At 38.0% G+C, this 21,325-nt stretch overlaps 1 protein-coding gene across 10 annotated transcripts in view; it reads right to left on the bottom strand.

The window, feature by feature from the left end:
* The window catches only part of CACNB2 (calcium voltage-gated channel auxiliary subunit beta 2), a 257,249-nt gene that overhangs the window by 41,293 nt on the left and 194,631 nt on the right, over positions 1 to 21,325 (bottom strand). The gene's annotated exons all lie outside the window — the stretch shown is intronic.

The following is a 21,325-nucleotide window of genomic DNA, read 5'->3' as shown; positions in this document are numbered from 1 at the left end:
CACTGCTGTCCTACCCCAGGCTAAACTTTTAGCCCACCTCAAAATCCTCCATGCTGCTCTTATGATCTAGTCTGTAGTCCCTATATGTTACAGCTGGTAAAACATTTTTAAAGATATGAACTGAGTCTCAGAGTTGCTCACAAGTGATTGAGGAAGGCATGACATAACTTTTCATCTTAAAATATACTAAAACTTCTACCAGACAACAATTTTAGCTTTATTAGTTGGTATCCATCATCACCTCGGCTTGGCTAAAAATACAGTATTTTGCCAAGATGACAAGCAAAAATAATTTTCTACATAAGGAATTACTTCAATTTATTCTCAAAAAAGAGGGCATGAAAATGCATCCCCTACTTCATGACAGCAAACCTGAATACCTGAAACCAAAAATCATGCTATATTTTTCTGATTACCAAAAATCCCTGCCTGCTCCACCCAGGATTACTCTGACAACTGGCATAGTGTTAGAGGACAGAAATCTGCCACATTAAAATACATGATAAAACAAAGAGGGCGATATATAAATAATTCTAAAGACAATATCATGCCACGTGGCCTGGAAAGGACAGTTGGAAATAAAGGGAGAGAAGGTTCCCTGTTGCTTAATTTATGTCTAATGTGCTGTAAAAGCCACAGGGTTCCAATAAAGCAGATTTTAAAACTCCTTAAATGGGCCTGTATTTGAATGAACTACCACAGTCAAGCAATTTACATCTAAGTGCACATTCTAGGAAGGCTTTTTAATTTAGGAGAAACAATAAGCTCTTGCATAACACTAGGGTCAAGAGAGTCTCTGTGTCCAGAAGTGAAACAGGCAGTTTTAACATAAAGAAATTTTGGAAGTGGATTGCAGAATGGGCTTTATGTGGTATTCTGGATCTAAATATGTATTTGTACAATGAGATGATAAGGAAATTATTGGAAGAGGACTTTATTCTGTCTGTTCTTTCTTCTCGGATTAGTGGAAAAATCTCAAGAATCTTAAGAAAGGTTGGTAGAAGGGCTCTAAAGACTAAAACTGGTACCATTAAACAGGCACTTCTTTAAACTGGATAGCCTATGGCAGACTGAAAAATTAAATAGAACTGAATATATTTATGAGTTGATATAACACATCCCAAGAGTTCAATGTCTGTCTTAGTGTTTAGTCACAATTAGAATATTGCAAATAGTCGATTGCTTTTCTTTCTAGGTCACCTGTTCTAGAAAAATAAATAATTAACAAAATAGAGTACTATGTGAAAATCAATAATAAAATAAATAGACAGTAGTTATTTAAGTGTCTATTTTCTTTCAACATGAAAAACGCTACTGCTGTTGGAACATGCTGAAGATGTTACTCAATAGATTTAGTTTATATAAACAATTTGATTATATTTGCACTGTGCAATAGAAAAAGGCTCAAATCAGAAATATTATTTAAAAAATACACACATAAGTGGATAAGTGGATCAAATTAATCCATTAACAGAAGAAAATGTAGAAGAACATGTATAAAAAGAAGGAATTCTTTTAGATGAGTTTACTAAATGTTCGTATTAGCTACCATCCTGTGTTAGAAAATAATAGCCACAAATTTTTTATATAAAACCACAATGAAAACCCCCTAGCTGGCTGAACTCATTGTGTTGGGCATCTTTCTCATACCCTGAACTCTTCCAGTATGTTGCAAAAGGAGTTTAGGCATCTAACAGAAATTTCTGGACTCCAATATGAAAGATATGTAAATACTAGGCACACATGTCCCTTAATAAGCCTTTAATAAGTTCACCTTGTCATTACACAGACGAACTGTTAAAAGGGCATCAAGATATGATTATGCATTCATGCTTACATTTCTGAAAATTGGAATTTATGAGAATGATCATCCAAAAATTAAAATGTTGTGATTCCTCCACATCAACTTAAAAACCTTGCAGTGTTGCTGCAATGAGGGTATGTCCACATCCTAGCAGCTCAAATTCGTATCTTATTCAACTCTTCTACAATTCTCTCAGTTGTAACTATCACTCAAGTTACCCTACATAAAAGACAGTTAACTTTTGCAGAACTAGGCATGCCACAAAGAAAAATTGTAGTCCCATAGGCACTGAATTTAGTGATATCACACATCTTACTTGAAAACAAAATATAACATAAATTACTGGGGTTTAATAGTCATACAAAATCCCATAACTTTCCTGAATTTAAAAATTAAGGACTGACAGATTTGATGCTTTCTATGCTACTACTCATTTCAATACCAAAAATACAGATACGAATAAGCATTAAATTGTCAAATCTACTAAAAAATACTTCATCGTTAAATAGTACAGAATGGAATAAATCATTGTTATTAAGAATCACCTTTTTGTAAAGCATAGTAAACTAACATTGTAGAAATGTATCTCAGAACAAGAATGGAAATATTAAGCAACAATCTTTGTTAAACACTGATGGGGGGGATAATATGCTTGCTTATCCATTCTCACATTTGCTATATCCTCTAGAGAATATAAAAAACGCTCAATAGAGTATTGTGACTTACTCCTAATAGTATCAGTGGATAAAAGACTTTAGGCTGACTAAAGACTTTAAAATCTCTGCTGCACTGCAACAAACGGACATGTTCAGCCAGTTAATGTCCTTGACATACTTCTTAGAAGTGATCTAAAATTTCCTATTGGAGGGCAACACCTGACTACCCAAGAAAAAGAGAAAAATGCAAAGTACTCCAGAAGTATCTTAACATGAAAGATAAGTATCAGGTAAAAAATCCTTTGTCATTTTCTGCTATTGAAAAAATAATGTAAAGCCCTGAGTAGAAAAACAAGGCAGAACACTGAGCTACAAATATTCACAGAAACTGTATGTCCCATTTTAGATACTTGCCATATTGGTAGAAAGGGAGACTGAATTACCATGGGATTAGACTACAATAATTCATCTAATTGAGTATTTAAAACCAATTAATGTATAAAAGTTAAATGATAGCCTTTTTACATGAATAAATAATTCTGAAAGTTTCAGACAACTGTCAAATTAACTACTTTTCTTGAACTACACTATCTTGAACTAAAAAAATTCAGTTGTTATGTAATTAGGGCCTTATGCAAAATATTTTTTTTTACATATGTATATGTATATTTTAAAATATAACTAACAATTGCTTACATATTCTACAGTTCTAAAATTAGACTGGGTCAAAACAGTTAAGCACTTCCTGTTCATTCTTTAAATCTCCATGGAAGTTTAGGACTGAGTCAATCCACAGGCTGGACTATGAGGACAGACGCTCCCAGATGTTAAACAGTTTAACATTTAATGCCTCTCAAGGGAAGTAGCACAGCCTAAAAAAGTTCACTTATCTTCAGAATGAACATTTCCACCTTGTTTTCCTTTTTTACTCTGCAAAAATACAACATTCAACAGACTGAATGACCCCACAAGCAGAACAATAACCACACCATGAACATTACCATCATCTGTACCACCCGGGCAGCAGGGAACACACTCTGGAGTGGGGTTCCTCATGAACCAGTTTCAGATTCTGATTTAAACTCAGAATATAAATCAATGAAACTTTATTCACCAACTGTTAAACCAACTTTGGCTGTACACTTTTGGTAACAGACATAAATTAAAGTGGGACTAAGGAGACCTTAGTTAATTTTCCCTTTCAGTCTGGATCTCACTTCTTCCTTTTGGTTCACAAGTTACATTCACTTTATACATTGTCATGCCAACCCTCAGTACTAAGTCAATACTATTTACAGTATTATTATACTCTACTACCTATATTCCCTCAGTCTTGTTTTATGACTAACTTGTATTCAATGCATACATGAGCATTTGTACATTGTCTGTCTCAGTCAATTTGTCAGTATAATTTTGCACCTGCTTGGTTGAATTTGTATTCGAGAAATATATCATACAATAAGAGAACAAAATAATACAATCTATTTTCTAGTAATTATACTTAAAACATGTCAGGACTCTTTTTTTTCTTATAACTCATTTCAGATTTTTTATGCTGTGCCATAAACCCAGTGGATGCAGCCCCTGGGGATCCCAGCCAAGGAAGCAAATTTTCTGACACAGAATTTGCTCACAGAACAGGTCATCTCCTTCACGGCCACTAGGTTTGGGAATATTGCTTGATAATCAAGGTATCTCTATTCCTCATCCACTACCAGAATGTAGAAAAACAGATTAGAGCATTCTCCAAACCATTTTCATATACACCTGAGGTTGTCCTATGTGAAGCAATGACTAAGGCTACAGAAATACAAGCAAGGCTTAAGGCGGCCTTTACTTTCTTCAGCAGCAGGTGATGAGGATCTAGGTGATCCATCTCATTTCTTACTCTATTACATCATTCCCACAGTAGAGGTACATTGCATTTACACCAGTTTAAATGAAACCAGAATGCTAAGCAGAATGCATCTTTTATGAAGGCAATGCCAGCTAAGTCAAGAACTGACTCAGAAAATTACTTCAGTTATCATTTTGACAAAGTGCTTGTTGAAGTTGGCATCTGTGTTAAAGTTTGGAAAATTTGTTTCAAAGCAAGTCTCATCTATCATTATTTCTACATAATGCTATGCATTCTTCATATCCACTATTTTCTGATGTCTGTAACATTATCCTGGAAGCAAGGAATTATTTTTTCTCTTGGGTAACGAATATAATGGGTCTCTATTGAAACACTAGTAGGTTTGCACTCATGTAAATTTAAAAAAACACACTATTTTTTTCAGCTGAAGAAAGATGATACTACTACTGAACTTTTCATTAGTAGTCTTAAGAGGGAGTAAATATGTCAGACGATGACCTATGTTTGGCACTATTTCCACAGAGTAGCCCTGTACATAGTGTTTGGGCCATAAGCAATATTAATACCCCACAAAGGACAAAGATCAATAACCAGAGTAATGGCCTGGTAACTGTCATCTTAAAATATGTCTCTTAAAAAAAAAAAAAAATAAAGAAGGTTGAGGTACCCAGTGACTTTTTTGCCTCAGCCTTCACCAGCAAGGGCTCCATCCACACCACCCAAGTCACAGAAGGCAAAGGCAAGGACTGTGAGAATGAAGAACCACCCTCTGTAGAAGATCTGGTTCTAGACCATCTAAGGAACCTGAAGGTGACCAAGTCCATGGGGCCTAATGAGATACATCCATGCGTCCTGAGGCAACTAGCAGATGAAGTGGCTAAGCCACAACCCGTAACATTTGAGAACTCCTGACAGTCTGGTCAAGTTCCTGCTGACTGGAAAAGGGGAAACATAACCCTCACTTTTGAAAAGGAAAAAAAGGAAGCCCTGAGGAACTACAGGCCAGTCAGTCTCACTTCTGTGCCCAGGAAGATCATGGAGTAGATCCCCCTGGAAATTAGGCTAGGGCACATGGAAAATAAGGAGGTGATTAGTGGCAACCAACATGGCTTCATTAAGGGAAAATCGTGCTTGACAGATTTGATGGCCTTCTACGATAAGGTTACAGTGTTGGTGGGTAAGGGAAGATCAACTGATGTCATGTGCTTGGACTTGTGCAAAGCATTTGATACTATCCCACATGGCATTCTTGTCTCTAAATTGGAGAGACATGGATCTGATGGATGGACCACTCAGTGGGTTAGGAATTGGCTGGATGGTTGCACTCAAAGTGTTGCGGTCAATGGTGTGATGTCCAGGTGGAGCACAGTGATGAGTGGCATTCCTCAGCGGTTGGTATTGGGACCAACACTGTTTAACATCTTTGTTGGTGACATGGTGCACCCTCAGCAATTTTGCTGACAACAGGAAGCTGTGTGGTGTGGTCAACACACTGGAGGGAAGGGATGCCATCCAGAGGGACCTTGACAGGCTTGAGAGGTGGGCCCATGCAAACCTCATGAAGTTCAACAAGGCCAAGTGCAAGGTCCTGCACTTGGGTTGGGGCAATCCCAAGCTCAAATACAGGCTGGGTGATGAGAGGATTAAGAGCAGTCCTGCAGAGAAACACTTGGGGGTATCCATGGATGAAAAACTGACTATAAGACAGCAGTGTGTGCTCACAGCCCAGAAAGCAAATAGTATCCTGGGCTGCATAGAGAAGTGTGGCCAGCAGGTTGAGGAAGGTGATTTTCTCCCTCTACATTGCTTTCGTGAGACCGCACCTGCAGTACTATGTTCAACTTTGGGGCCCCCAAGGTAAGAAGGACATGGACCTGTTGGAGTGGGTCCAAAAGAGGCCATGAAGATGATCAGAGCTCTGGAGCACCTAACCCACGAGGACAGGCTAAAAGAGTTGGGGTTGTTCAGCCTGGAGAAGAGAAGGCTCTGGGGGGGCCTTCTAGTAGTTAAAGGGGGTCTACAGGAAGGATGGAGAGGGACTACTTTATCAGGGAGTGTAGTGATAGGATGAGGAGTAATGATTTAAAACTGAAAGAGGGTAGATTCAGATTAGATGTAAGGAAGAAATCCTTTACTGTGAGGGTGGTGAGGCACTGGAACAGGTTGCCCAGAGAAGTTGTGGATGCCCCCTCCCTGGGAGTGTTCAAGGCCAAGTTGGATGAAGCTTTGAGCAGCTTGGTCTAGTAGAAAGTGTCCCTGCCCATGGCAGGGAGGTTGGAACTAGATGATCTTTAAGGTCCCTTCCAACTCAGATGATTCTGATTCTATGCTTTTGCACTGCTGTTGACTGAGAGTGAAAGATAGAAAGCAAAACCAGTTCAAAACCTAGATGTTTTACAGAATAACATGATTTTCATGATCATTTTAAAGAAATTTACAATGTTATGAAATATATAATATTACAAAAGCAGCTCAAGAATGGAAAAATACACAAAAATTAAAAAAATAACTTTCTTATTTTATTTTTTTTTATTTTGTACACTAATTTGTACATCTGTTACATAAGAAACAAAAATCAAACCCACCTGCAAACCTGAAGAATTCGCAGGAAAATTACATCCTAAATGCTGTTTATTGCTGGAGCCTCACTACAGATAAGTAACTGTCCAATCTCTAACACCAGCATCTGCTCAGCAATCTCATTGCTAAGAAAACAACAACAATTCACAGATTTTGCAACAGAAAATTAAGAATATACCTGCTGTCACTAAAAGTAGTAATCAATAATATGACTTCCCTGCAAAGATTAGGCCTTCTTTTGTTGGTGTGGGTGTATGTATAAAATGAGTCTGGTAGTAAGACAGAATCACAGAATAACTGAGATTCAAAGGGGCCTCTGGTGTCACCTAGTCCAAACCCCTGCCCAAAGCAGGTCTGCTTAGATCAGGCTGCTCAGGACTGTGTCCAGAAGAGTCTTGAGCACCTCCAAGGACAGACATCACAACCTCTCTGGGTATCCTGCTCCAGTATTTGACCACCCTCAAGGTAAAACATCATCAGGAACTATGGTTCACTCATATATGTATGAGTGAGTGACATAAAAATCTATAACGGACAACAAATACTGGATTTTATACTCCAGTACAAGGAAAATGAAGTGTTATTACAAGTGGAAATCACTAATTTTCAGTTTTAATTGCAAGTGGTCTAAAAAGAGGGGAGTTTTTTAACCGCTAGGTTGGGGGAGTCATGTGTGTGTGGCATATACCATTATTTCAGATTAAGATAGAAGTTGTATTACTTTCCTACAGCAGATAGCACTGCCTGAGGCTCAAGTCTTGGATTAGTGCCTCCCTGTGAAAGGTGTTGTACTTAGCACTTCCAACAAAGTGAAGGAGCTGAAAAACTGAAGTACAGTGGGAGAACAAAACACAATAAAATTGTAGTTAGTAAGTAGCAGCTTGAGTACAACACTGGTGAAATGAGATTCAAACTCTTCTGAATTATTAAGGCTTTTGGTAGCATGGATCTCCCCGAGGGATTTGGGAGAGAAGTGGTCAGCCAGCACATGTAGTTCTGGAGCCAAACTTCAGTACTGACTCAGGCACTGAGAAATTATTTGATCTGAGCACATGTAACCATCTATTTCCAAAACTAAGGCAATGTGAACTATGCCCAGCCATTACCAGCTCTTGAACTGCGTTAGCTCACCAAATTCTTGCCGAGGAAACATCACAACTGCTGCTCTCCGGTGCCTCACACAAATGTGAACCCTCCTGCAAGAGTGTCCAGCAGAGACATGCCCATTACACAAGCCACCACCTCAGTCAGCCTTCCTCTTGGACTCTCCAAGTAGGCTGTAAGTGTTGCTGCACAGAAACTCAGTTATTAAAGCATAAGTTTGATTTTCCTCAGGATCAAGGCTCATTGGTGAAATTTGCTGAGGAAATCTCTGAACCCTTCCATTTCCTTCTTATCCCTGCTACAGCAATGCTGGCTCTCAATGTTAAAGAAAAAAAGGAAAATTTAACACATCCAGCTGGTACCAAAGAAAGTCTGCCAGATCCACTTTTTCTTAACAATAGGTAAGCTTAAGAGAAATTTTTTTTTGTCATCTCATACTCTCTAGAGATACTTTTGTTGCTATTTTAGCTCATCCCCACACACAGCTTGAAAGTCATGCTTCCTACTTCCTTTTACGAAATTGTATTTGAATAGAGTCACCGATGTTGGTTTACATTCAGCTCAGGAGGCAGCAAAGACTGAAATAGCTTTAGTGACGCACACGGAGCTTTCTCATATGAGCATGGCCTTTTTTTATTAGAGCATAATGCCAAAACTCATCGGTGGCCATGTGTTGTCTGCATGCAAGTGTGCCAAAAAGGTGGCTCTTTGGTACCACCCACTTGGGGACTTAATGGGAACAACTGGAAACAGGCACAGCTGAAGAAGTCTGTTTGTGCTTACTGAAAACATGCTTATTCTGGCAGCAAAAGCCAGCAGATGAAAACTGTCATTTGCAATAAAAATACTGTGCTGGGATTTCAAGTTCTTTTTTTCAGTGTCACAAGTGAGGACATTTTATGCTTATGAGACATTTTGAGCTTATGAGATAGCATTTTAGTAGATCTTAGTTTTTTGGCTAAATTGAGGTTCGCATAGAGAAAAGATCTGCAGTAATATTTTCACGCTATTCCCCCCAAAAAATTTTCCAGGAAAAGCATAAATTTGTGACACAGCAAGCTAAAGTAAACACTAAATATATCAACAATGCAATTGTTGGTTAAAAATGTAGATAGTATTATCTAAAGCTCCTAAAAAAAGCTATATAATTGAAAATGTTTCTTAATTCAGTATTATGCATGCAATTTTTATTACTACTTCCAATTTTTAAATAATTTTGCACTTCATTTTTTCAATTGTATCAGAAAGTTTCTATGACTGCTAGAGCCAAAGGTTAATGTTGTTAAAATGTTTCACTTTTACATAATATGTTAAGCATGTGTTTTTTAAGAAACTATGATGAAAAATTCTTCCTTTATTAGAAACATACATTTTGTAGCTAGACTGCTCTATTTCCAGGAGTTATATGAATATATGTTCCAAGGATGATATTTTAGAGTTTGAAAAGTCAAATGTTACATTGGCTCTTAACTAATATCCTGAACAAAAACTGAGAAGTTATGTCAGCACACAGTAAACACTACAGCTGACTCAATGCTCCTGCCCTTTTCATGTGATTACATTTTATGGCCATAACATGTTATCCTACTCTTCAACTACAAACCTATTGTTTCTGTAGGCCTTGCATTATCTGAGATACTTCTCATATATAAATCTAAATGAAATGTCTACTGCAAATCTCCCTGACAGCCTAGATACAGACTACAGAAATTATAAAACATAGCACATACATTTAAAGTTGTGCTAAAAGAACATTTATTGAAGTTGAAAGTTAAACATCCCAGACTTGGGAAAAGTAAAAATGGAGGTACCTTTAATTTAGGGGAATGATGATATTATCTCTGACTTAGTCTTCACTATGTACAATATTACAGCTCAATCATTAACTTCATAATCATATATTCTCCCCTGCCTCAGCAGTATTTCTTACTTGCATGCAGGAAGGATCTCACCTTGTGACAGATCAAGTATGTATTAAACACAAGGAGCTCTCTATAGTATGCTAAACTCCTCCAACAGCTTAATTTTTGCCATCAAAGAGTGAGGCTCACCCAGTTCAACAGAAAAAGGCACTCAGTCTCTAAAGGATGATTTATCTCTCTTAAAATGGCATTAATCACCTTTTGCCTCTCCCTATCCCCCAATGAGAAAACTAAAGCACCACTCCCTACTCATCCAGGCATACCAGATCATACTCACTACTCAGTGTTTGGGATAGAATGTTTCTTAAATTTGTCACTCAACATTAACGGAAACTTTTGATCAAATCTGTGACTTAGTGACCCAGCTGCAACACTATAAGAACAAATAAATGCTCACACAGCATTCAGGTAGCTTCTGCACAAGGCCCCACAAACACAAGAAATCATTAGAGAAGTGAATACTTCTTTCTTCTTAATATGCCATAAAGTCAACACTGGGCCACTACAAGAAAGAGAACAAGAAAGGAGAAACAAAATAACCAACAACTAGTTGTTAAATATAATCAGACTATAGAGAAAAGACTATAGCATTATATATCTGCACAGGGAAGTTAAGCTAGCACAAACCACTTTACATCTTTTGTTTTCTAGCTTTGGAGTACCTGATATTGTATACTTAATTTGCCTTTTTTTTTTTTTTTTTAAATTCAATTTTGTGTATGTACAATTCTCTACATTTAAATAAACAACAAAAAGATCACTTGATTAATACATTTCTAGTGTCACGCTGACATTTTCAGACACTATCAGTACAACTGAAATCTATATATCCTTGCAACTTCAATCACAGAATTAACAGACTACAAATGGTTTAATATTATGTAAGAGGAATGGCACTAGAGTTGAGGCACACAGAGTTTGTACTCTTCTCTAATATTCGCTGAAAGCAGAACTGTGAGACCTGGGCACTAGAGCTATTTAAAGTAAAGTTAATCAGAAATGTAGTTTTATCTGAAATTTTTAATTTTTAAAAATAAATTTTACTTGAAGCTGATACAAACCACACAGAACATTAGGCCAAATATCTTATTTTTGGTGGAATGACAAACAAAAGAAGAATAAATTCTATGACACTAACTTCATCTATTATAATCCTCCTATATTTATTGTAATCCTCCTTTCACCCTTTGAGCAAAACCACACATCTTACGTCCTCAGCCTAGCCATCACTGTGGCTGTGCACATCTGGGAGACCAGTGAGCGCTTATCTCTTCCCCTTCTCTTTGCGTGGAATAGTTCCCAGGAGGTTTAGCACCCGCAGAGCTGCTGTTGCACTGCAATTCTCTTGCCCTGTTATAGGAAGGGTCATGGCCTAGCCCATATGTTCTGGAGTTCCCTTTCTGCCAGAAAAATCCTCCAAAGATTTGGAATTAAGTTAGAGCAGCTCTAGTGCTTCTCTGACATAAGCCAGGAACCAGACAGAATCATGTGGGGGAGAAGCCAACATAGGAGTGGCTAAAAGCCAGGCTTTGGTCCGTTCTTTGAGCCGTGCCAAGAGCAGCCCATAATCAGGGCCTAAAGATTTATGAGAATTCTTATCCCATTCCTGTCCAAAAAGTCTCTCACTGTAACATGCTATAAATGGAATTACTTCTCTTTAATATTTTCTAATACTCTTATTTACTTTTCCTTAAGACATCTAATTTGGATTCCTTGCTCGGAGAACAAGATAAAACAGGTTTCCTGGTGGGTGTATGAAATGCAAGAGTGAAGTGCTGTGATGATGATATCCTTACAGAATATATTATACAGCTGGTACACAGCTAGTCATCTAGCCAGCAGATTAAATACTAGCTGGCAATAAACCTTACTCTTATTATAGCTGCAGAGCTGCTAAGGTTTAATTCCAGGTTGGATGCAGCAAAGGTTCTTACAAAAGCATGAAATAAAATAACACAGAATTGTAACAATTTTCTCTTTGTTAAGAAAAAGAGACATTGCATCAAAATGTAGAGTGATGATAAGAATTCTAATTTGGGTTTCTAGGCATTTATAATTTACTCTACTTTATTCAGTTCAGTGGATGGAATTTTCTGTGGGTATGCAGGGACGTACTTCCTTAGGCTCAACCAACGCAAGTGTAGCAGCCCATGCTCAGTCTTATCAGGAAATCAACCTGAGCAAGACAATATTCCCATGTGATACTGTTGCCTATCTACACAAAGTTGTTTTATCCACAGACAACAGGTATTACACATACTAGCATCTTATTCATAAGCAGCTCTCATTTACGTGCTCATCATTACACAGGGCTTTACACGCCTTCACCTGCTGCTGAAACAGGTTCTCCTGGGAAGTGACTGCCACTGGCTTGAGATTCAGCCCCTCTCCCCTCTAACCCCCAAACTGTTTTGCACTTATTCTGTAGTGTTTAGTTTGTATTAGAGAAACCCCAAATTTAGCTTCTTTCTCATTGCCACATACTGTAGAGGGGAGAACACCCAGAGGAGGACAAGGATGCTCATCAGGGGACCCCATGCTTCTCCAGCTGGCCAGTGGGAGTCTCCCTCTACCTTTTTTTCGACCCTTTCCTCTCTGTTTTTTCCTTATTTTCCCCCCAAAGTACCTTTCACTATAAAGAGTTGATGTATGTCATCAATTATTGATCTGGTGATACAGCTTTGGGCATGTAAGCGTACCTCAACACCCTTTGTGCATCAATGTGATTTACATGCAATACGAATAATTAGTGGACAGCAAATATGGTTTGCTAATAGGCAGCTAAAACTCTGCATACTTTAAAGCTTCTAAAAGAACAATTTTAAAATCCTATATCTTTCCTCTAGTACCAAAATTATATAAAATTCACGGCTATAATACAAAGAGATCTGCAATACTTTTTGAATTGCTGGTAGCAAACCAGAAGGTTGTAAATGGCCATTACGACATAACTCGTGCACAAAGTGATACTGGCGATACAGGAAAACTGATGGTAGAATTCTGTTCATTATTTATTTGTTTAATCTAAATTAATTTTATTAATAGCCATAATATATTTCCATATTTACTTAAAGAAATTAAGAGACTGGAGTGAAGCTTAAAATACTAAGCTGCAATGTTGCTAAAACATTCTATTTTTGTGAATAAAACCTTTTTACAAGAAATGGAGAATAGAGAGACAAAATAAAATCACTACTTATTATTTAAATAATATATTTTAATCTTGTTTTATATTTGTATTTCATCCCAAAGAAATACTCCTCTTTGCTAGTGTGAATAATTTTTTTAATTTGTTGATTGGTATCAAATTCAAGATTTCTAGTACTTGCTTTTATGGCTTTGTTCATTTTTTGAGTCAGACGTTGGAAGACAAAAGCATGTTTTACTGGTTTTCATCTAAAATGAACAATTTCCTGCACAATGGGAATAAAAACTACTTAAAATGAATAAATATAAACACAATATTAACTTCATGCAGCTTTGTAATTTTTATATTACTTTAATGCAACATTAGGTTAAGTTTTAGAATATTCATTGTAAACTACCATTTAATATAGTGCATGATATCATGTTGGGCTTACAAATGTTGGATTCACTTGAAAGAATACACACTGTGTACCTAATTAATATGCATCCTTTCATTTGTTAGAAAATGAAGACAACTCAACTGTTTACATATCACTAAACAATTTACACAAGTTATTGGTTGTCACTTTGCCTTCTCACCAATATGGTAACTGAAAGGAATTGGAAGCCCACTGCATAACAAAACTCATGTCTTAATTAACAAAATAGAGTTGTGTGATAATTTGCATGATTAGAATTTACCTGAAGGAGATAGCATTTTCTGGAAAGAAAAAGAAGGATGCTTCCTTGCATAACAATTATGTAGACCTCTAAGGTTCAGAATGCTCTGTGAGACACACTGTTGAAAGTCTCTGATTTAAGGATAAAATTAAGGAAAAAAGAAAAAAAAAAGCCAAGCAAGGGAAACAGAAGAGACATGTTATAAGCAGTCAAGCCGGGAGAAGAAAAGGGGTTTATTTGAATAACTACCAATAATCTAAAGATAGGTCATTGTCTTAATGGCATATTTAAACTACGTAAACATTTACTGAGAATGCAGCCAAGCAGGATAAGAGTAACACCTTTCAATGTGTTGGAAAACACAAGTGGGGATAACAAAATAAAAGGGGTTCTTCTAGGTTTGTTTCTAACCAATTGGTAGAAACTGTTAAAGACCATGAAAGTGGAAAGAAACAAGTGCTCATGAAATGGAAAAACTCATCAACAGTGAGGAAAGAGTGATAACAGGAAAATGAATGCAATAATCTCCAGGAAAGCAGATTTTAATATATTTTCAGTATATTCTCAAGTATATCTGCTTCCCATGAGAAGCAGTTCTCAAGGAAAAAAACTAGTTCAGGAAAGTGACAGGCCCTCAGTGATATAATATTAAGGGCACAAGCACAAACTAACCTACATGAAAAGATAGAAAGTATATAACCTGAAACTTAAGAAAGAATGCTAAAGGAGAAATTAATATGAATACAACAGAACCAACAAATAGGGGGGAAAAAATCTGTATAAAATTATATACAATTAGTTAGCAATATTAAAAATATATTTTCCTCCTGCTTTTAATATATATTGATACTGAAAAGCAGATCAAGAAAAGAGTTCTCTCACCCAAAGGAAAAATCTAAAACTCTATGTTCCTGACAAAGCAGAAATAACATATATATTTGGTTCAGTCTTCAATTTTTAAAAAGTTCAATATTACTGCATATTTAAAGGGGACCAAAAAAAAAACCCAAAAAACACAACAACAAAAAAACCAACCAACTAACTGATAAAAACAAAACCCCAAAAAAACACCCTGATGATGAAAGAGTGAAAATTAAAGGTAGGGAAAGAAAAGCACAGGTGAGACAGAGGTTTAGTAAAACTCCAGCTATAGCATATTTTGCTTTGATGATCTTTGAGCCACAGGAAGTGGGGAAAAAGGACTATGACAAATGCAAGAATAGTCATGATAACTTCAGTTTCTAGAAAAACATAATTAAAATAAAACGCCTATACAGAGAAAGCAGAAGATAAGGAAAACCTCTATAACAAAATGTGTCACACAGCCCTAACATCCTTCTATAGGAGAATACACAGACAGGAGAGAACCCTCTTTCTGTGGGAGTGACTGATGCTCTGAGCTTTGCTCCCCACATAGTCTCACAAGCAAGCTTTAAAAGTCTTGCTGAAATAAGGGGACTGCACAATGGATTAGAAAAGTTAATGGTAATTCGCCATCAAATATGGACGATGGATTATTTGATTTTCTGCAGCTTTGCATCTCTTGCCCATTACTGTTCAGTACGCCCATTAACTATTTGGATGATGGGATACAGAATGTCCTCCTTAAATTTACAAATGATACTGAACTGGAAGAAACTGAAAGAACTGTGGAATAAAGTAGCAAGCCTTCAGAATTGTCTTTCTAATCTGGAAGAATGATCCAAATGAAAAACAGACCACAATTTAATCAGGAAAGCTGCAGATGATCAGACAGCACTCATCAATTCCATGTGTAAGAAATGTTAACTGACTCAACAGTTGTCCTAATGACAGGATCTAAGGACTGGATCACAATTAGAAGTGACTGTCATACATGTGTGAAAGACAGTACACCACGGAAGATGACCAGACAAGAATACAGCCCACATGGCCCAAAACAATCTTTCCACACAATCTGAGAGCGGCTGAAGCCTCACCCAGCACATGCTACACCATCTTGGCACGGTGCTTCAAGAGGTGTAGGAAGAAGAGAAATGGTTTGAACAGGAACAGCAATGATGATTAGAGGTAAGGAAAACAGCAAGGGGGACACAGAAACATTAGTTATCTCCTAACTGACAGAGTTTTTAAGAGTAAGTTATGCCTATAAGGATTTATATACCTATAAGGAATTGCTTAGGTACACTCATTCTGAGTTGATGTATAAGAACAGATTTCCTGAGAATGCCTTGAAATCCCTTTAAGTTTTAATTTTATTTTTCCGTGTGAGCTCTTTCACATTTACATAAGTTTATTTTTAAATCCAAAACATGTAATTCTTATTAAACTAATTTAATTTTAGACATTATCTCCAGTCTTTTCTGGATATTATGTGAAAAGTGTGATCATTTAACACTATTTAAATATTACAAAGGAAAAAAACAAAAAAAGAGAAGAAAAGTAAAACAAACCAGAAAGATGACATCAACCACCAGGCTATGGACTGTAGAACTCAACATTCACAAAACACTCAAACTCTCTCTCTGTTTCACTACTTCCACTTGCTTGGTTAAACTCATGCTGGACTTCATGGAGTCACCAGCACAGCTAAGCACTTCTCTTTTGCATATCTCATACTATTGTCTTCTATGAATAGAGGCATTTCTAGTTAATTATTTTTTACTTATTTTTTGTCCCCAGAGCAAACAGACAGGCTCTATATACCTATATATTGGGTTAGTTAATTATCATTTTCTGTTACTCCAAGAACGTCTCCTGTGTTTATTACTGTGGCTTCTAAGTGCTATATATTAAAATTCATAAAAATCTTCATATTCAGCTCACAATGGCAATATGCAGGAGAAAAGCATAAAAAAAGGCTAGACCCAGAGTGACAGAAAGAAAGTTTTTTTTTTTCTTGGATCCTAAAAGGGACAAGGTGGGATTTATTTCAACCAAAAAAGTTACTAACTTGCTGGTCAGAAAACAAGCCTTAAAGAAAAGAACAACCCTACTTGGGACAGAAGTCACTTTTCTCATTTCAAGTTTTCTCAGTTTCATAAAGTTTGTTGTTCTGATTTTAAGTAGTTTAGGGAATTCCAAGCAGACTTCAGGAAGAAATTTTTTTTGTTTTTTTTCTTGTTACTGTAGTAAGATGGATGAAAGAGGGCCATGGCAAAAGACCTGAGTCACCAGAAAGGAAAGGCAAGCCTTTGTGCACAGGCAGATTGCTCCTACAAGAGCTGACCAAGGACTATTTGCTGCAACTGCTGCTCAGTCCAGATGGCGACAGTGCTAACTGCAGAGGGTGCAGCTGCAGAATATAGACACAGTAGAGATGGAAGGAACTGCAACCCAGGTAATTTGGGTAGTGAATGTGGTACATCATCTGCTGGGGAGGAGTAAGATGGCACACAGGCCAAACGCCTGGATATTCATCACTTCTAGGCAACCCAGATCATGAGACAATACAAACTACTGACAGAGAGGTTTCTAGGTGTTGTGGCAGCATGGAGAGAAGATATGCAAAAGAAGGGAGCCCATGCAAGGGTTCTGGATGCCCCCAATGGCACTAAGCTGTTTCCCAGATATAAAGAAGTACTTACTACTATCAATTTTATTTAATATATGACAGGTTTGTCCACTGTATGAAACTGAATAGAGACAAATAGTGATGTGCTGCCTCCATAGTCAAACAAAATCTAGATGTTTTTAACATGTCTCCAGATGACACAGTTCACACCAGTACAGTTTACACTAGAAAGTACTTCTGCCTGTGCTGCAATAGCCCCAGAGTACTACTGACTAAGTTCTGGGCAAATGAAACTGTAAGGAGGCAATCTGGAGAACTAGCTATAGTTTATGGGAACATCTGGGAAAACAGAAAAGAAAAGAAGGGAAGAAAATAAAGAAGTACTTGGGCATCTTTTGTGACTGGAGAAATAGCACGTTAACCTTCAGCACAGAGGTTGGTTGTAGGTAAAGGACAGCACTCTGCCTTGCGTGGGAGGCTGCCACAGAGGCTGACGGGTATGGGGAGGATACATGCCTTGGTGGGAAGCACAGGCCAAGATCCCCCAACCCCATGAGGAAAAGGGTTAGATTAATACTGAAGAGACGGGCCCCTCCAGGCACACACAGGGCAAAATCCACAGACAGAAAATGTCACTCTGTAGTAGGTCAGGTCAGGTAGCAACTTACTGAGACACAGCAAGTGTAGAAAAGTGGCCCATAAAGCCTGCCTTGGTCACTCACAATGAGGGGGCTGCCTGTGTTTGTAGGGAAGAGAAACAGATGAAGCCAGCCACGATGGTAGCAGATGTATCTGTGACCATAAAGGTCACAAAAAGAGAGAAACAAAGTGGCAAGTATGCCAGGAGATGAAAGCTCAGAGGAGTCACAAAATCAGCCAAACATCCTGGATTGCTGAACCTGAAGGACAGTATCAAGAAGTTAATGTTAATATTCAGCCCTGCCTCCAGAGTCAACCTACAAAACCTAAGGCACAGAGAGAAAAGCATCAGGTATCTGCTATTCCCAGGCCAGTCTCAGTCCTAAAGCCACCACACAGTGCAGTGATTTCAACACCCACACTCCCAAGAAATGGGCAGGGAAAAGGACAAGAGATGTGAACAAGGTGATACTCTGTAGGGCATTTTATTTCAGGATTATCTGCTTCAGGGAAGTTAACACAGGAGGGTCAGGAAACCATGCCTTGCGCTCCGTAGGCCAGACAGGGAAGTGTTAGAACTTGCTGATCCAAAGCTTTTTACACCCGCCAGAAATGTGAGATTTAAAGCACCCTGAGGACTGAAAAAAACTGTCACAGAGGAAAAATAAATAAGTAAAAAAGGCAAAGAAGAAAGGAGTGGGACAGCTTTAGCTGTGAAAGAGTGTGTTAGGAGAGAAGTTTATGGAATGCTGTTCTGTCACTTGTCTTTGAGCAGCAGCTGACTGAGCTCGTTGGGGTATTGGAAGCAGTCCCAGCATGTGAACTAGTACCACCCTGCATCACAGCACTGATCATGAAGAAAATTAGTAGCAGTAGCAGTAGATCTGGCCTTTATCTTTACTGTGATTACTACAGAGCTCTCCCTAACTGGCAAAAGGACAGCAGCCAGCAAACTAAGGACAAAGCCTATTACTCAAAATATATTTTAGAATTCATTCCCCCCCCTCCTCTTCCCTCTGTACTTGCCCCCCATCACCCTCAACTGTTGTGCCAAGCATTAAAGGAAGGTCATAAGCATATCCAAAGTGCAAAACTGTTCACTACGTGCCTGCTCTATGTAGCCTGGCAGACCTTCTTTCTAAAATGTGTATGTGTTAGACCCAAGGGTCACACAGACGAAGAGAAATCTACTAAGTGACCAGAATCTTAAAAAGCTCAGTGTGATAACGAAATGCAGCTACCAAAGTAGCTGAGGCATTTTGATGGACAGTCACCTGGCTTCAGTTAGACATTTTTGTCATGCCCCCTATCCTCCCTGGCTGCAGACAGGTGGGCATGAAACAACTGAAAACTGGCCTGGGTGGCAGGACTTGCCCTGGCTACATTCTCAGGGCTAGACACACCTGCTGGTCAGGCAGCAAGTCTGACACCCTGTGTGTTGATTGAGAGATTTGGTTGTATAAATCTAGTAAAAAAATAAATTTTCAGTATAAATCCTATCTTTCCCAGTTGTTGGCACCTCTGCGATTGAAGGTACAAAACAAACACCATGTAACTTTGCTCATCAGTTACAACTGTAAATTGATTCCTCTTATTTATTTTCATTTTATGTTACAAGTCAAAGGCAAAAGGTATACACAGAGTTTAAGTTGGAAGTAACAATTTTGTTCCCCCTTCTTTACAGTCCAGTTCAGTATAATGTGTTCTGGCCATGTAACTCAATGTTCTCATAAATCCCTTGAAGCCCAACACTTTCTGACTTATCAGCACCAGTATTATTTATTCACATGTTTTCTTTTTTGTTTTCTTTTTTTTTTTTCCCCCACAGAGGATCAAATTAGCCATTTCTGAATTCAGAAGGAATAAGAGGATATTGGTTTAATATTGGTCTTTGCATTGAGTCTGCATTTTTCTTTGCTTCTGACATTCAGAAGCACTGGAACGATGGGAAACCAGCAGACCAAAGGAAAAGTGTTTCTGAGAGTTTTACACTGGGTGCCAAAGGGAATGAGGCTCATGGCATCACACTCAGAGGCTACATGTGACTGCTCTGGTGCTCACTTGTGCAGCCATCCCACACACTAAGACCTCTGCACCCAGCAAGTTTTAAGTCTTTCACACAAATTTGATAGAGGGAATAGAAGTCTATGCATAGCAAGTTCTCTTAAGTTTTGTGATGATAGGTGAGCAGGTAAAAGCAAAAAAAGGTGTAAACAGTGCCACTAAAGCACAAATGTCAACCACACTTTGCAATCAATCAAAAGTCAAAGTCACAGAAAAAGAGCATTTAGTTGTAGTACTGGAGAACTCCTTTGTTTTGATGGTAGTACAGTAACATGACAATGAAGAGAAATTCAGTATGAAAAAGGATCTGGGGTCTACAAACTACATTTATTATCCTAAATAACAAGTTAAGTAAAGTACTAAGCATTACAAAAAGTAACATCAAGACATTCTGTGAAAAAACTTGTGTTCTTCCAGGGAACCTGTGAGAGTGTTTTTCTGCTCTGTGTTACAAGCAAGCAGTGACGAGCACGCTGTCTTTCACTGGCTTTGTATGTTATACCGGATTTGAACCATAGCATTGAAACCAACCAATGAATTCCTCGGGAAGAAGAAGCCATAGCTGACCCAGTAACCCTCGAGAGGCTTAGAAAAAGCTTAGAGCCTTTAAAAGCATAGCAGACACAAGCACCCGGCATATTCTCCATCATCCATGGGAGAAGCACTATCCCATGGGATGCATGAGGGCAGGGAACAGCGGGAGGGGACTTTAATTCCTGGGAAAATGCCTCACGAAATCAAGAGATTACTGCTGATCAAGCCAAGATAAGGGATGCAACTGTTCCCAGAAGAAAGAGGGAAGGAGCAAACAACATGAAACCTTTAACCTTCTTGTCCACCAAATCAAAGTGGTCAACCAAAGGGTAATGGTAGCTGACTAGCTTTCACATACCGTAACCTCCCAAACCACTACATTCCCTGGCCTTGTCATTTCTCTCCTGTCAGCTTTTCAGGAACTGTGCTATCAGTGTCTGAATTTAAAGAAAAAAATGATTCAGTTCATTACAATAAAACTTGTAGGCAGTGGCAAGAATAGAAAAAGGCCACAAGGCCAGGAAAGTAAACTTCCATGTCAAACCAGACCTGGCATTTCTGTAAATGGGCAACACATATGAAAGAAAGAACTAAAATCTTCCAAGGCTTAGAAATCACTATCCTTTCCTCTGCACACAAAGGACAATGAGAACATTCACAAGAAACTGGAGTCTGTGAAGTACAGGCTAAAGGCTATCCTCTGAACAGACAATATGACAATATTTTGATATTAAAGAAAACTGTGACTTACCTACCTTTATTTTTTATTTTTTTTTAACATAAGCTACAGAAGTCATGTGACTTGTCTATTCACCTTTAAAGGCAACTTACATACAGGCTAACTGTATTCCTGGACAGAAGACA

This window comes from Tyto alba, unplaced genomic scaffold (genome assembly GCF_018691265.1).
Source record: "Tyto alba isolate M040663 unplaced genomic scaffold, T.alba_DEE_v4.0 Super-Scaffold_38, whole genome shotgun sequence".
Classification (NCBI taxonomy): domain Eukaryota; kingdom Metazoa; phylum Chordata; class Aves; order Strigiformes; family Tytonidae; genus Tyto; species Tyto alba.
Note: the sequence above shows the minus strand (reverse complement) of the source record. Positions and strands in the feature narration are given on the sequence as shown.